The following is a 16,386-nucleotide window of genomic DNA, read 5'->3' as shown; positions in this document are numbered from 1 at the left end:
CTTCCTTCCTTCCTTCCTTCCTTCCTTCCTTCCTTCCTTCCTTCCTTCCTTCCTTCGTCTTCCATATTTACTTTCTTCCAGCCCCCTTTTTCCTTCTTTTCCTCCTTCCTTCTTTCCCTTTTGAAAGTGAATTCTAAACACCAAGATAGCCACTGCAAATTCCCAGAGATGGGACATTGAGTCCTTTCATTTCTTCATCACTTCTGACTCCTGGAATCCCTGGTTTATTTTAGGGTTCAGCTCAACCTTTATCTTCTACATGAGGCCTTTCCTGCTTTCTCTAGTCACATTTGGTTGTCAGATCTTTGTATCTGCTTCTTTTTATGTATAAACCTTTATATGCACATAATAGATCTTTTTTTGAATATAAGCTCTTTGAGGGCCAATGTTGTTTTGCTTTGTAGTTTTAAGCACTTAAATAGTACCTAGTATTAAGCTGGTAATAAAGCTTAATGAATGCTTGCCATTCGATGATTGAAAGATTAGTAGTTCACTATGTACTAAAGATTAGAAGAGAATTGAGGCCAGTAAAGAAATATTGGGAAAGAAAATTTCAAAGAATATTTAGATCAGGGAAAAGACAAAGCTTAAATAAGGGATAAGACTGCTGTTTTGGAGTGGATAGGATATTAACAGATGACAAAGAAAAAAATAGAAACACTAAACCATTCTCTGGGCTTTTCTCTCTGTTAAGTAGACTTTGGGCTAGAAAGGAGAAAATAAAATGGCTAGTAAAGGATTAGCACCCATGATGAGCTGGGGAATAATAAAGCTCCAAACTCTGCATTCAATGAACAAACATTTATTAAATGCCAGACATTCAGTGAACAACATTTTAGGGTACTGTACGAATTGGTGAAATTAGTGCTGAGATTTTGTCAGTGATCTCTGAAAGTCTGTGGAAAATGGGAGAGCTGTTATGAGATTAAAAAAAATTCCATCCTGCTTTTTAAAAAGGAAGGATGGGTGATCTGAAAACTATAGGTCAGATATTTCAATGCCTGATAAAATTCTAGAGCATATTATTAAAAAGTTGGTTTTTGAACTTCTAGAAAAGAAAGTAACAATCGTAGTGAACCAATATAACTTCATCAAGAACAATTTATATTGATGGAGTTCCTGAAGCTGCCTTCCATCTGCCTCCAACTTGTATGTGGGTCTCCATGACAAGGAAAAACAGAATTCGAAGAATCCCATGTGTATATATCTACTTTAAACTGTAATTTAAGAGGCCCCACCATGATGTTTGCTTTTCTAGGCACTCAGAAGACACAATTAATTTCTTAAAAAATTTTTTTAAACTTCTGTGTATTGGCTCCTAGGTGGAAGAGTGGTAAAAGTGGGCAATGGGGGTCAAGTGACTTGCTCAGGGTAACACAGCTCCTGTCTCTAGGCCTGGCTCTCAATCCACTGAGCTACTCAGCTGTCCCCACAATTAATTTAAGGCAAAGGTATTTAATAAGGAGTATGGTAATAAAATTAACAATAAAACATTAATCTGAGATCATAAATACACACACTATCAGAGTGAACAGTGGACATGTTGGGAGTGTGTGTGATCATGCACATGTTGGGATTCATGCACAAACACAAAGGGAGGAGTACACCCTTAGGAGTATGTGTGGCCAGGGCACACGTATGAAAGTGGGTCTTCTTCATTTGTCTGTCTTCTCAGCGCTATCAGCATTGGTCATGGCCCGCAGCCTCTTCCAGATAGATGGTCTCTGCCCATTGTCTTGGCATGATGTGTAGCTTTTGCTGGGGACTGATATGTAGCTAGTTCCGTGGTTATTGCTGGCTGCAGCCAGGTGCAGCTCCATTGGACATGGGATTGTAAAGCTTCCCTCTGCTTCCAGCTTCTTAGCCTCCCCAGGAATCCTTGGCATAAGAGAAAGAGTGAGTTCCACCATATCTCTAAGTTTAAAGCCCAGGCAGAGAGGAAAAGAGAAATTCCAGTTAAATTAGTAAAATATCTGGGAGTTAATTACCAACATACATGCAAGATTTATATGAATAAAACTACAGAACATTCTTTCTAGAAATAAAGTAAGGCTTGAATAATTGTCTCCAATCTCTCAGTTTTCCCTCTTCATAATTGGACTATGTCAAAATAATAAAAATGACAGTACTAACTAAATCAAGGTTTCTTAACCTAGGGACCATGAACTTATTTAAAAAATATTTTGATAACTGTATTTTTTAAAAGCCCATAACTACTGTCTTAAAATCAATACTAAGTATAGCTTTTAAGGCCAAAGAATGGTAAGAGGTAGGCAATGAGGGTTAAATGACTTCCCCAGGGTCACAGGAATAGGAAGTATCTGTGGTCAAATTTGAACTCAATTCCTCCTGACTCCAGGCCTGATGCTCTTTCCAACTCAGTCACCTAGCTGCCCCTTAATAACTGTATTTCAGTATAATTGACCTCCTTTGTTATAATATGCATTTATTTCATGTATTTGCAAATTTTATCATGACAAGAGTTCCATTGACTTTTGCAAACTGCCAAAGAGGTTCAAGACTTGATCTAAATTAATTTATGGATTTTCTGTTTTATCAGTGAAATTACTTAAGCATCATTTGGCATTAGACTCACTCACTCAATCAATTAAAATTAATCTGGAAAAATGGAAAGTCAAGAATTGGAAATGTAAGAAAAAGCACAAATGAAGGAGGCATGGTATCATCAGATCTTAAACTATATTAAAGTTGTCAGTAATAGTCAAAATTATTTGGTACTGGACCAAAAAAAAGAAAGAACTTTGTTGATGTAATAGATTAGGTACACAAGGTCTTAAAAATAAGTGAACGCTGGGGCAGCTGGGTAGCTCAGTGGAGTGAGAGTCAGGCCTAGAGACAGGAGGTCCTAGGTTCAAACCCGGCCTCAGCCACTTCCCAGTTGTGTGACCCTGGGCAAGTCACTTGATCCCCATTGCCCACCCTTACCAATCTTCCACCTATGAGACAATACACCGAAGTACAAGGGTTTAAAAAAAAATAAGTGAACGCATTACCATAATGTTTTATAATCCCAAGGATACCAATAATTTAGGTCTATCTGTTAGATAAAAACTGCTGGGAAAACTAGAAAAGAATCTGGCAGAAATTTAATTTAGGCAACCTTTGCCTAATGAATGATGTGTCACAATAAATTACAACATACTATATGGCTTAAAATAAAAGGTCAAAAGCAAGTTAGAGGAGAGGGGTGGAAAATGCCTTTCCTATCTATGGATAGTGGGAGTGGAGAGGGGAGGGAATCTTTGACTTACGGGATAGAGATGATTAAAAAAGGGATATTATAGTAGGGATTACTTTAGCCTAGAGGCTTCTGAGATTCCTTTCAACTCTAAAATTATGTGATTCATGGATTCTATGAGTGGCCCAAAGTTCTATAGCTAGTAAGTGGAAGAATAAGAAGACCAGAACTCTGATCCCCTGCCTCTAAGCACAATGCTCCTTCCTCTACAGTCTGGCTTACTTTGCAGGATTGGATGTCCTGGAAATTTGCTAGATAAGTATAACAGCATTAACTTTAGAAAAAAAATTACTTGGTCAACATGAAAGAACAGACGAAATAAAGAGAGAGCTTTGAACCCTAAACTCACCGTTTGTCAGAACAGTCCATTGCCTGTAAATAAACTTTGTTCTTTGCCCCAAGATTTTCCTTCAGTAATTTTGCAGAGCCTATATTAGTGCTTGCTAATAATTACTCAGAATTTAAAAAAACAGACTACATTTTGAATGGTCCGTTTCTATTGCTAACCCATCTAGCAACAATGAGATATAGGAAGAAAGGGGTGCTTTGCTCATTTCAGATAAAAATCCAGTGAAGAGGCATCATTGAATATTATAGTGTCAGGGAATTTTAGTCTATAAAGGCAGGTAGGTGGTGTAGTGGACAGAATGCTTGTGCCTGAGGTCAGGAAGACATCTTCCTAAATTCAAATCTGGCCTCAGACACTTACTAACTGTGTGACTCTGGATGTCACTTAACCCTGTTTGCCTCAGGTTCCTCATCTGTAAAATGAGTTGGAGAAGAAAATGACAAACAACTCCAATATTTTTGGTGTCATAAAGAATTGGACATGACTGAAATAACTGAAAAACAACAAAAGTAATATCTATGAATTATGGTTTGGGGGTTGAAATGAGGTCTAATTTTGAATTAGATTTGGATTTGCCAGCCTCAGGAGGGAACAAGCAAGTAGTTCTCCCTTTTACCATCAGTCTTAAGTAGAGGACTTGTCAGGAATATTGTAGAGTGGGTTCCTGGTCAGCTAGACGCTTCATTAGATGGCTTCTGATGCTTCTTTTAATTCTGAAATTGCAAGATTCTAAGAAAGAGAGCCACAAAACAGAAATGGAGCCCATGTTATCATGTTGCACCATCTAGCAGGGTTATATGTTTGAAATGAAAGGTACGTTTTTTGTCAGGGTTTCCATACATTTTAGATCTTCTTGTTTACAGATTTTTTGACAAAGGTCATTTATAGATGCTTGATCATGGATTTCCTATAGAGTCTGCACCAAAGGGAGGGAGATCAGGATCAGGGATTTGTTATTTGATAGCTAAATATTGCTTTTCCCATATCCCAATCAAATACAGGCAGGATAATTATTATCCAATAGCTTTTGAAATTACATTTTATCCTCTGAATTTCTTACTGAAAAGAATATATAAGTAAAACAGTATGGTCTACTGTGTTAAAATGATTTTATTTTTATTATTGCTTTCATTTTCACATAAGAATTCATTTTCAATTTTTAATTATCTCTTCCTCCCCACAGCAAGCTATATTTTGCAACAAAAATTTAAAAAGAGAATTAGTTCAATAAAACTAAATGTATTGATTTTGATGGTATGTGCAACATTCCATATCCATAGTCTTCTACTTCTGCAATGAAGGGAGCACAATAGATTTTGTCAATTCTTCTCCAGTATGATTATTAGGTTTATGCAGGGTTCAGTATACATTTTGTGTGTGTGTGTGTGTGTGTGTGTGTGTGTGTGTGTGTGTGTGTGTGTAATAGTTGTTCTCTCATTTTAATCACAGCAGACGGAGTGTTGGACTTGGAGTTAGGAAATTATGAGTCCAAATCCTGCCTCACATCTTTACTATATGACTTTGGGCAAGTAATTTAATCTTTCTGTCCCTGTTTTGTCATCTGTAAAATTGGAAAAATAACAGAACCTACCTCACAGGTTTGTTGTAAAGATGAAATAACATTTAAAATTCTTTGCAAAACTTAAATCATGATGTAAATACTGGTAAATATCATTATTATAATTTGAATGTATTTTTTCTTAGTCTTCATCATCTACTTCATTCTGCATTAGTTCAGGTAAATCTTCTCATGCTTCTTGAAATTTTTCATATCTGTTGTTTTTTGTGATAGAGTAATATGTCACATATGATACATTTATGTGCCACAATTTACTTTGCTATTTCCCAATAAATAGGCACATATTTTGTTTCCAATTATTTGCCATCAAAAAAGTTTTGCTATTAATATTTTGGTATGTATGAGAGCTTTTATCTATATTTGAATACTCTGTCATATGTATGTGCCTAATGTCAGAATATCTGATTCAAATATAATGGATGTTTTTGTTACTCTTTAAAAAAATAATTCTAATTGTTTTCAAGGAAAGGGGAATTAATTCATAGTTACGCCAGCAGTATATTAGTGCAGGATTTCTAATAATGACTGTTTGTCATTGTCAATTTGTGTGTTGGCAGACACAACTTGATGTGTACTGAAAGGTGTCAGGTGAAACCTCATAATTAGGCTGACTTGCTCTTATTATTAATTATTTGGAGTAATCTTTCATATAGTTGTATTCTTCTGAGAACTGTTTGTTTTTGTCCATCAACCACTTATCCAGAGGGTAAAGGCTTTTGGTTTTAGATACTTGTGCTAATTCCATATGTAGCTATGGAATTAGGTCCTTAGGAATATTTCACGAAAAGATTATTTTTACTACATCTATAGTTTTCTTTCTTACTTTAGCTGCACTAATTTTGTTTGTTCAAAGCCTTTTTAAGTTGTTACAATCAGAATTATCAATTTTATCTTTTGAGATCTCCTCTGTCTCTTATTTGGTTTAAAACAGTCCTTCTGCTCATATTTGTGTAAGTACTTTATTTCATTCTCTCCTAATTTTTTTTAATTTTTTAAACCCTTAACTTCTGTGTATTGACTTATAGGTGGAAGATTGGTAAGGGTAGGCAATGGGGGTCAAGTGACTTGCCCAGGGTCACACAGCTGGGAAGTGTCTGAGGCCGGATTTGAACCTAGGACCTCCTGTCTCTAGGCCTGGCTCTCAATCCACTGAGCTACCCAGCTGCCCCCCTCTCTCCTAATTTTTAATGGTTCTAACTTTTATATTCAGATCACTCATAATAAGTTTAACTATCTTCAAGAATAAATCATTTTTGTTTTGCAACACCTTTATTTCCCCACATAGCTTTTCCTTCATTGACTCAGAGATACATCTCTGAGAACAAAGAAAAATTAAAAAAAATCAGCCTAGCAAAACTAACCAATACATCAAGCAAGTTCAATAGTATATATAGTTTATCACAGCCATTAGTCCCATTTCTTCAAAGAATGGAGGAATTGCATTTTCATATTTCCTCTTCAGCGCCAAGTTTGGCTATTATATTTTCTTTCCAATAAATACTCCTTTTCTTGATAATGAATCAACAAGTCAGTGGGCAGGGTTAGCTTCATAGATAGCTAGTATATTTTGAAAACAGGAGTATTAAATCAAAGTCTAAGACAAATCATTTGAATATAAGTAAGGAGAGAATGCACAAAAAGCAAAGATCTATACTTCTGACATGTCAAATCAGAACCAACTCCATTAAAATGTAAAATGCAATCCCAAGCAATTCTTAGGATCTCCTGATGTATTGTTGAGAAATTCTGCCACATAGACAACTCCTAGTGAATCCAGGCATGGAAAAGGGAACATGTTTTGTGGGGTCCTTTGGGACTTATTGGGTGGGACAGAAGGCAAATGGAATTTACACAGGAATAGAACTGAAGCTGTCGATCGTAGATTCCTATAAATTAACATATTGCCCATAAGCCTCTGACATGCTGAAAATAAAAATTCCAACACCACAGTAGGTCCAGTTACTGAAGTGATGCCACCATCTCCTCATGGTTCCTTTACTGTTTATAATAACTTTCACCACTATTGAGGTCATGTAATGCTGGATATTATGAATGAAATCTAGTGCTCACTCCCTTAGCCTTATAGGGTCACAGATCATAGAGTCATAGATTTAGAATTGGAAGCAACCTTCAAGGGCATCTAGTGTGATGACCTTTATTTAGAACTGAGGAAACTGAGGCACACAGAGGTGGCTTGCCTGAAATCATACAGCGAGTTAGCAGAACTAGGATTCCAAACCAGATCCTCTGCTAAATCTAGTACTCTTTTTTTCCATCTCCATAGTGATCAAATCTGTTTCTTGGCTTGATCTTTATGCTAATATTAAGACCATTCCTAAGGAAGAAGACAACTTTCCTTTCACAAACCAGTAACCTGGGATGTTTATTCAGTGGACAGCTGGATGCTTGGATGGCCCATCCTCACTGATTAAGCAAAAACACTTTCTCAAGAAAGAGATTTCTAATGAGGAATAGTAAGTACATGAAATTTCCAGCTTAGTACAAATATGTAAAACCATTAAAATGGACTTCAGTAAATCGTAGAAATATTTTTTAAACAAATCTAAAGTGTTACAATACATATTTGCATATTGGCAAATAGAGTGGAATTGGGTTCCTTCTCTTTGGGACCAGTTTGGCTTTCTGTGACGTGAGGACACACAGCCTTCTCAGAAACAAAGAGGAGGAACACAAAGAGGGGAAAAGGAGTAATGTTGAAGTTTATTTACCTATTTGTGAGAGAGAATGAAAAGGCACATACTACTGTGCCTACTGATAAGAATTTAAAAAGAAATAAAGGCAAAATTCATGCTTGAAGCTTAGAAAGACACTGTCTCATCTCAGGACTCATCACTATGGCTCCTGCTAGTCAAACCTTGCCATCTGCTCTTTGCCTTTGCTTTGTTCTTCTTCCAGCTTGCTTTCCAGCTTTTATCCACAAATCCTTTCCCAAGGTCAGGGTCAGTGAAATCACACAGTGTGTGTAAATTGCCCTGGATCTGAGGTTTCTGGGAAGTTAGGTACTACTGGAAAAACTGCTCACCAGTAGCCATCTCCCCCTCTCTCACTGCTTCGTGGCCAAGCCATTTGGGTAGGGCTCAAGAGATGGGGTTCACATGCATATAATGTGGAAAATACTGCCTACTGGTCATGTTTTGGTGTGTTCAGCTACTTGAACAAGCATAGGTAACCTTATCAATTTCTTCTTTGTATATAAGCAATAAATCATTTATCCAGGATTAAAAGGGACAGAATTTACTGCTAAATTCCAACCTTAAATTGTCTAATATAGCAGAGCCTTCCCAGAGGCACAGTGATGATACTCTCTCTGCCATTGCTGCCACTGGTCCTTCCCAGAACATAGGAGGAGTTAGTTGAATTTTCCTGACTTTCTTCATGAAGAACAAAAAATATCCTCCCTTTAATTCCACTGAGAGATAGTAAGGAGATATATTGCTTTCTTTAGAAATAGCAAAAAAAAATGAGTAAAGAAAGCTAGAGGAATAAGGTTCAAAGGTATGGAGTTGTTTGTTCAATAACTGTAGCCTAATTGTGTCTGTCTCCACGTTCTCAGGCTTCCCCACTTCCCTCCATCACTTTCCACGCTCTCCTCTTCCTCCTGACTGTTAAAGGCAGCAGGATGAAAGGTTGGAGCCGCCACAGGTGAGTTGCTGGAGCAAAGGGTAGTTTGGGTTCTTTTGATTCTAGCGCTTTTTGCTGAAGAGGACTTTAAACATCAAAAGTCTTTGGCACCCAGCCAGACTCAAAAGGGAAAGGAAAAAGTCACATCAGAAAAGAAAAGTCATTTATTAACTTGGACAGAAAGACTAATGTAGGGAAAACCACTTCTCTTGGGGTCAGAAAGCCTGGGCTCCAGCTTCAGCTCTGCCATTTATTAGTTGTATGTCTGTGATCCTATGACTTGAACTCACTCAGTTTTCTCCCCTATAAAATGGGGACAATAATACTTTATCTGTACACTCTGTGAGCATTATCCAGTAATATGGTGGAGAGAGTACTGATTTTAGAGACAGGAGAACTTGGGTTTAAGGCCAGAGTCTGATATTTGCTTGCTCTGCAATATCAGGCAAATTCTGAACCTTAGTTTTTCATTTATAAAATAAGGATAATACTACTCACACTTCCTACCTGGAAAGATTATAAGGGAAGTGTTGTACACGAGGGGCCAACAACATTTTGCACTGGACAGAACACAGTACAAAAGTCAAAAGCTTTGTTGTTGGCAGATATCAATAAAAAGGCAAGGAAAATAGATTTGTAGGGTAGAAGGCAAAGACTTTGTCTTCTAGGCTTCATTTCGGTACTTGCTTAATTTCATTTGAATACGATTTGGAAAAGATCTGAGGAATGAAATAAGCTCAGCTGTAGCCTCCACATAGTTACTGTGGGATTATTTTTTGGTGGGGGGATGGGTGGGGAAACAGAATCTCCTATTTGGATTCTAGATCATGAAAATTAGGACATGATTCAACAACAACAACAAATCTAAGATATCACAAATTATTTAGGATCTGATGTGTGTGTGTGTGTGTGTGTGTGTGTGTGTGTGTGTGTGTGATGATGTTCCAGAAGAGAGTAAGCTCCCTGAGGGCAGGGACTGTTTTTATATTGACTTATTTGAGCCATTTGACTCGTATTTAGATTTTAAAAAGGGAGAATGACAGAAGGATGTGTCATTTATTTCTTTCCCTCATTGCACATTCATATATTGAATATATATAATGGATTACAGAGACTGACTGAATTGAATTATTATTTATTCAATTATTGAACTGAATGCATTATTTTAAAAAATTATTATTTATAAGCAGTTAGGTGGATCAGTGAGTAGAGTGCCAAGCCTGAGTTAGGAAGACATGAGTTCAAATCCAGTCTCAGATGTTCATTAGCTGTGGATCCTGGATAAGTCATCTAGTCTCTACTTGCCTCATTTTCCTTAACCATAACATGGGGATAAAAATAGTACCTATCTCCCAGGGATATTGTGATCAAATGAGATAATATTTGTAAAGCACTTAGCACAGAAAGTGGTGCATAGTAGGGCTATATAAATATCATTGTTGTTGTTATTATTATTACTATTATTATACTCTTCCCTACCCCACCGCTCTTTGACTAGATTCCACATTCACTAAAGCCTTGTTCTGATGCTTCACATAGATGAAGCACCAGTTCTGACCAAGTTGGACAGATTTCAGTCCAGGACTAGCAAAGGTTTGTATCCTGAAGGCCTAGAGCAGTGGTTCCCAAACTTTTTTGGCCTACTGCCCCCTTTCCAGAAAAAATATTACTTAGCCCCCTGGAAATTAATTTTTAAAAAATTTTAATAGCAATTAATGGGAAAGATAAATGCACCTGTGGCCATCCCTGCCCTCCTAGATCGATGCAACACCCACCAGGGGGCGGTGGCGCCCACTTTGGGAATCACTGGCCTAGAGGATGGGTTCAAAGAAGCACAGCACCAAGTTTGCTGCTGGGTGTTGAGTATTTCAGCCACAGTGAATCAAGGTTTAGAGGGATTCTGATCTGCATTGGTGGAGAAGGGATTATTGTCTCTCCTTACTCATTCCTTCCCTAGTCCCAGATGGAATAATGATTTCTTGAAGTACTTAATTCATAAGTTCTTTGAAAATTAGGGATCAAGTGTATGTCAGAGTGAAAGGAGTAAGCTGTCTTAATTGAGCCTCATACATCTGCAAAAAAGGAATTATAAACCTGTACTACTTATCTCAGGGTTTTTGTAAGGACTTAATGAGGCAGTGTAAGTAAAATTTGTATACCTAAAGTTCTCTAGGAATGTAAGCTATTGTCCTAGTTAATTTTTGCATACTTCACTTATTCAGTGCTTGTCTTGACCCCTTGTCCATAGTAGGCATTCAGAAACTATTTATTGAATGGAAAGAAGAAGGAGGAGGAGGAGGAGGACAATGATGACAATGACAATGACAACAAGAAGAAAAGTTTAACTTGTACATATAGGTAGTTTTTTTAAACCCTTACCTTCCATTATAGAATCAATACTGTGTATTGATTCCAAGGCAGAAGGGTGGTAAGGGCTAGGCAATGAGGGTTAAGTGATTTGCCCAGGGTCACACAGCTAGGAAGGGTCTGAGTTCAAATTTGAACCCAAACCCACCTATTTCTATGTCTGGCTCTCAATCCACTGAGCCACCTAGCTGCCCCCAACTTGTACATAGAAGAAGAGTTCCAAGAATAAAGAGCAAAGTCAAACCTTTATCACAAAAGTCTTGTAGTGGAGACTTCAGGATCTCAGGCTGGGTTATTTCCTTTTCAATTCCTTTTTGGTAATTCTAGATAGATGAGGTTGAGGGAGGGTGGAATGTAGCCTTGGCTCTTAAGTGTTTTGACACCTTTTTTTTTTTTTTAAATTTTTTAAACCCTTGTACTTTGGTGTATTGTCTCATAGGTGGAAGATTGGTAAGGGTGGGCAATGGGGGTCAAGTGACTTGCCCAGGGTCACACAGCTGGGAAGTGGCTGAGGCCAGGTTTGAACCTAGGACCTCCTGTCTCTAGGCCTGACTCTCACTCCACTGAGCTACCCAGCTGCCCTTGTTTTGACACCTTTGAGAAAAAACCTGGATAACTACTAGTCACTTAAATTGTAGAAGGGATTCTGAATCAGTCATGAGTTGGACTAGATGTTCTTTGAGGTCCCTTCCAGTTCTGAGAGTCTGTGATTGGTGAGGATTTGTTTATGGCAAATGGATAGCCAGGATGATGAATGGGAAGGAGAAAGAGGTTAGTTGTGTTCAATATCACCTGGATGAACTGGATTTGAATTTTGAAAAGCAGGAGAAAATTTTGGAATTAGGATGAATGTTAGAATCAAGGAAATTTATTATTCTATATTCTATAGCATAAATTTATTATTCTATGTTCTATAGCATAAATGACATATGTGTGTGAGTGTGTGTGTGTGTGTGTGTATTCATGTTATGTACAGACACCTTAAACTTGAATGCCTAAAACTGACTCATTATTTCTTTTTTCTAATCTCCTTAATACTGCTGAGGTCATTCTTCCAAGTCACCCAGGTTTAGGTGTCATTGTTAACTTTTCTTTCTTTCTCAACCTCCATATGTAATCTATTGCCAAGATCTATCATAAAAAACTCTTATCTTATGTCTTAGAATCAATAATAAATATTGGTTCTAAGGCAGAAGAATGGTAAGGGGTAGACAACTGGGGTTAAATTACTTGCCTCTGGTCATATAGCTAGGAAGTATCTGAGGCTAGATTTGGAATCAGGATCTCCTGTCTCTAGGTCCAGCTCTCTAACCACGGAACAACCTAGCTGCCCCTATCATTTTTATTTTCAACACATTTCTTGTATATACATTTTCTTTCCACCCTCCCCTGTTCCCATCTTCTCTATTACTGTTCAGGGCACTGCCATCTTCCCAAGCTTGAAACTTAGGTGAACCCCTGGATTCCTCACTCTCTCTCACCCTCCCATATCTAAGCAGTCATCCAAGTATGTAATATTGTTACTATTTTCTTGACATCTGTCTCTGTTTCAAAAAAATTTTTATTTATTTATTTTTAGAATATTTTTTCCATGTTTACATGATTAATTTTCTTTTCCTCCCCTCTTCCCTCTCTACTCCCAGAGCTGACAAGCAATTCCACTGGGTTGTACAAATGTTGTCACTTGATACTATTTTGTGAAAGGGAATTCTTTATTCTCTTTGTCTGTTTTTAAATTAATTAACCAAAAGCTTAAACCCCCTACTTAACACTAAGTAAGGGAGTTCCCAAGTCACTTACTAAAATGGGTGACAATTTCAGAAACTTATGAATCCTTTGATAAGAGTTTATACCCTCAGAGGATGAGAGGTGACAACCCCAGCGGTGACTGCCTTGCCCCTGGACAGTGCTAGGCAAATTTAAAGACTGCAATTGGTTCCTGTGAAGTGGAGGAAGGGACAAGAAGTGGTGTGGAAAAAGGACTATAAAAAGTCCTGAACTTCCTGACCAAGGGGTCTTCGGCTTTGAGCTTTGGCTGGTGACTTGCCTCTTGGAGGTGACCTTGGCTTTTGGGACTGTTCCTTTGATCTTTGGCTTGGACCTTCTCCTGGTGAGTTGGCTTGGGCAGGGCAGTTGCCTCTGGGGTTGTCACCTCTCATCCTCTGAGGGGGTAAACTCTTATCAAAGGATTCACAAGTTTCTAAAGTTGTCACCTATTTTAGTAAGTGACTCGGGAACTCCCTTACTTAGTGTTAAATAGGGGTGTTAAAGCTTTTGGTTGATTAATTTAAAAATAGACAAAGAGAATAAAGAATTCCCTTTCACAATTTCCATATTATTTATTTTTGCTGTAGAGCAATTTTTTTAAAGCCTAGACCCCAAATGACATACTGTAATAAGGGAATAAAGCAAGTGGATGGGGTTTATGGGTCCCTAGGTCAGTAGGTGGGAAAGGAGGGTACAATAGTGGAGGTAGTAGATCAAGTGGTAGGAGAGATGTAAGAGAATGACTGAGATTAGGGAAATATAAGATGATGAAGTATAATGAGTGGCAAGGGGAGAGGATGAGGTAGTTGGCCAGGCAGCTGCAACAGAGAGACACAGACTGGGTACATAGGCTGAGAAAGAGGACACTGAAGGGAAACAGGCTGAACCCTTCCAGGTAGGAAGGGCACTTCTACAGACAAAAGGTTGGGGCCAGCCAGAAATGGTTTGAAACTAACTAGAGGGCTTTCTAGTCAGTTTCTCAAGTTCACAAAGAAGGAGTCCCCAGGCTCTTCCCTGTCTGTGAAATAGACGGGCTTCTCAGAGGAAGTATAGAGATCACCACTTCCTCCAAGATGGACGCCTCCAACTCCCCTCAGGACCTAAAGAGAAACTATTCCTTTTTCTCCTTATCCCTCTTTTATCATTCAATCAATGATTTAGCAAAAGGTTTGATTAAATGACAACAGGGTTTATTAAGTTTCAGGGTTGATTATAAAGGACAGAGGGATACAAGGTTTCTCTAACAACTGCCTAGGGAGAAGCTTCAGGTGGGGGAGGGACACAAGAATGGGGTGGACTGAGCAAGAGCCTGCTCCCACTCAGCCCGGGAGGCTTTGTTGCCTTTAAGGTTAAGGAAGTTATACACAATGAATCAGGAGATAATTTGTATTAAGGGTAAGCCCTACTTGTCTATGGGGAAAACCTAAGTCTTCAAAGTTTGATTGCTACCACCCAAATCCACCCTTCTCCCAAAACCCACAGGAAATCAGGAAAGGAAATGGGGATTGAAATAGGGAAGGTCAGGGAGATCCAGAGGAATTAGCTAAACTACAAAATCTCAAGAGAAAAGCCACAGATTCAAGGCCAGGTTTCAGCCCAAAGACGGAGCTCAGTTGGCACTTCCACTCTGTCCAAGCCTCCAGGATCAACTGCCCCTCGTCAGGGTTCTAAACCCTCTTAACTGCCCGAAATTCTGCAGCTAACCTTTTGCAGGGTTGATTGTACCTCTGCACTACAATACTCATATATACATGTGATAAGTGATGTCATATATTTTGTTTTTGCATTTCTATTCCCATAGTTCTTTCTCTCAATGTGGATAGCATTCTTTTACATAAGTCCTTCAGGAGCATCCTGGCTTATTGCACTGCTTCTAGTAACAATATCTATTACTTTGGATTTTTCCACAATGTTTTACTTTCCATGTACAATGTTCTTCTTGTTCTGCTCATTTCACTTTGCATCAATTCATTGAGGTTCATATGGAAAGCCTCCAGATCATCAAACCCTACAGTAAGATAGCATTCCATCACCACCATATACCACAATTTGTTCAGCCATTCCCCAATTGAAGGGCATCCCCTCATTTTCCAATTTTTTTGCCACCACAAAGAGTGTGGCTGTGATTATTTTGTACAAGTATTTTTCCTTATTATCTTTTGGGTGTACCCAGCAGTGGTGTTGCTCCATCAAAGGGTATGCATTCTTTTAAATCCCTTTGCATATAATTCCAAATTGTCTTCCAAAATGACTGGATTAATTCACAGCTGAGCAATGTATTTGTGTCCCAGTTTTGCCACATCCCCTCCAACATTTATTATTTTCCTTTACTGCCATATTGGCCAATCTGATAGGTGTTCAGCATTATTTTGATTTGCATTTCTTTAATTATGAGAGATTTAGAACACTTTTCCATGTGCTTATTGATAGTTTTGATTTCTTTATCTGAAAACTATCTATTCGTATCTCTTGACCATTTGTCAATTGGGGAATGGCTTGATTTTTGTATAATTGACTTAGTTCCTTATAAATTTGAGAAATGAGACCTTTGTCAGAGGTTTTTGTTATAAAATTTCCCCCCCCAATTTGTTGCTTCCCTTCTAATTTTGGTTGCATTGGTTTTGTATGTACAGAAACTTTTAAATTTAATATAATCAAAATTATTCATTTTACATTTCGTAGTATTCTCTATCTCCTGCTTGGTCTTAAATTCCTTTCTTTCCCATAGATCTGACAAATATATTATTCTATGTTCACCTAATTTGTTTATGATTTCCCTCTTTATATTTAAGTCATTTACCCACTCTTGAGTTAATCTTGGTATAAGATATTGATCTAAGTCTAATTTCTCCCAAACTGTTTTCCAATTTTCCCAGAAATTTTTTTCAGATAGTGGGTTCTTGTCTCAAAATCTTTGGGTTTATCAAACACTATCTTGCTACTGTCATTTACCCCAAGTCTATTCCATTGATCCACTTTTCTATCTCTAAACCAGTACCATATAGTTTTGATGATCACTGCTTTAAAGTACAGTTTGAAATCTGGCAAAACTAGGCCTCCATCCTTCACATTTTTTTCATTATTTCCCTTGATATTCTTGATTTTTGTTCTTCTAAATGAACTTTGTTAGAATTTTTTTCTAATTCTATAAAAAAGTGTTATGGTAGTTTGATAGGTATAGCACTGAATAAATAAATTAATTTAGGCAGGATTGTTATTTTTATTATATTAGCTTGTCCTATCTTTCTGTCTTTGTATCTCTCTCTATCTCATACATGCCCCACTTTTCTCCTCTGACATGCTACCACACTTGTACAGGTTCTCATCCCTTCAGCCCTGGACTTTACAGTAGCCTTCCCATCTTTCCTTCCTTCCTTCCTTCCTTCCTTCCTTCCTTCCTTCCTTCCTTCCTTCCTTCCTTCC

The sequence above is a fragment of the Gracilinanus agilis genome, chromosome 1, assembly GCF_016433145.1.
Source record: "Gracilinanus agilis isolate LMUSP501 chromosome 1, AgileGrace, whole genome shotgun sequence".
In the NCBI taxonomy this organism is placed as follows: domain Eukaryota; kingdom Metazoa; phylum Chordata; class Mammalia; order Didelphimorphia; family Didelphidae; genus Gracilinanus; species Gracilinanus agilis.
Note: the sequence above shows the minus strand (reverse complement) of the source record.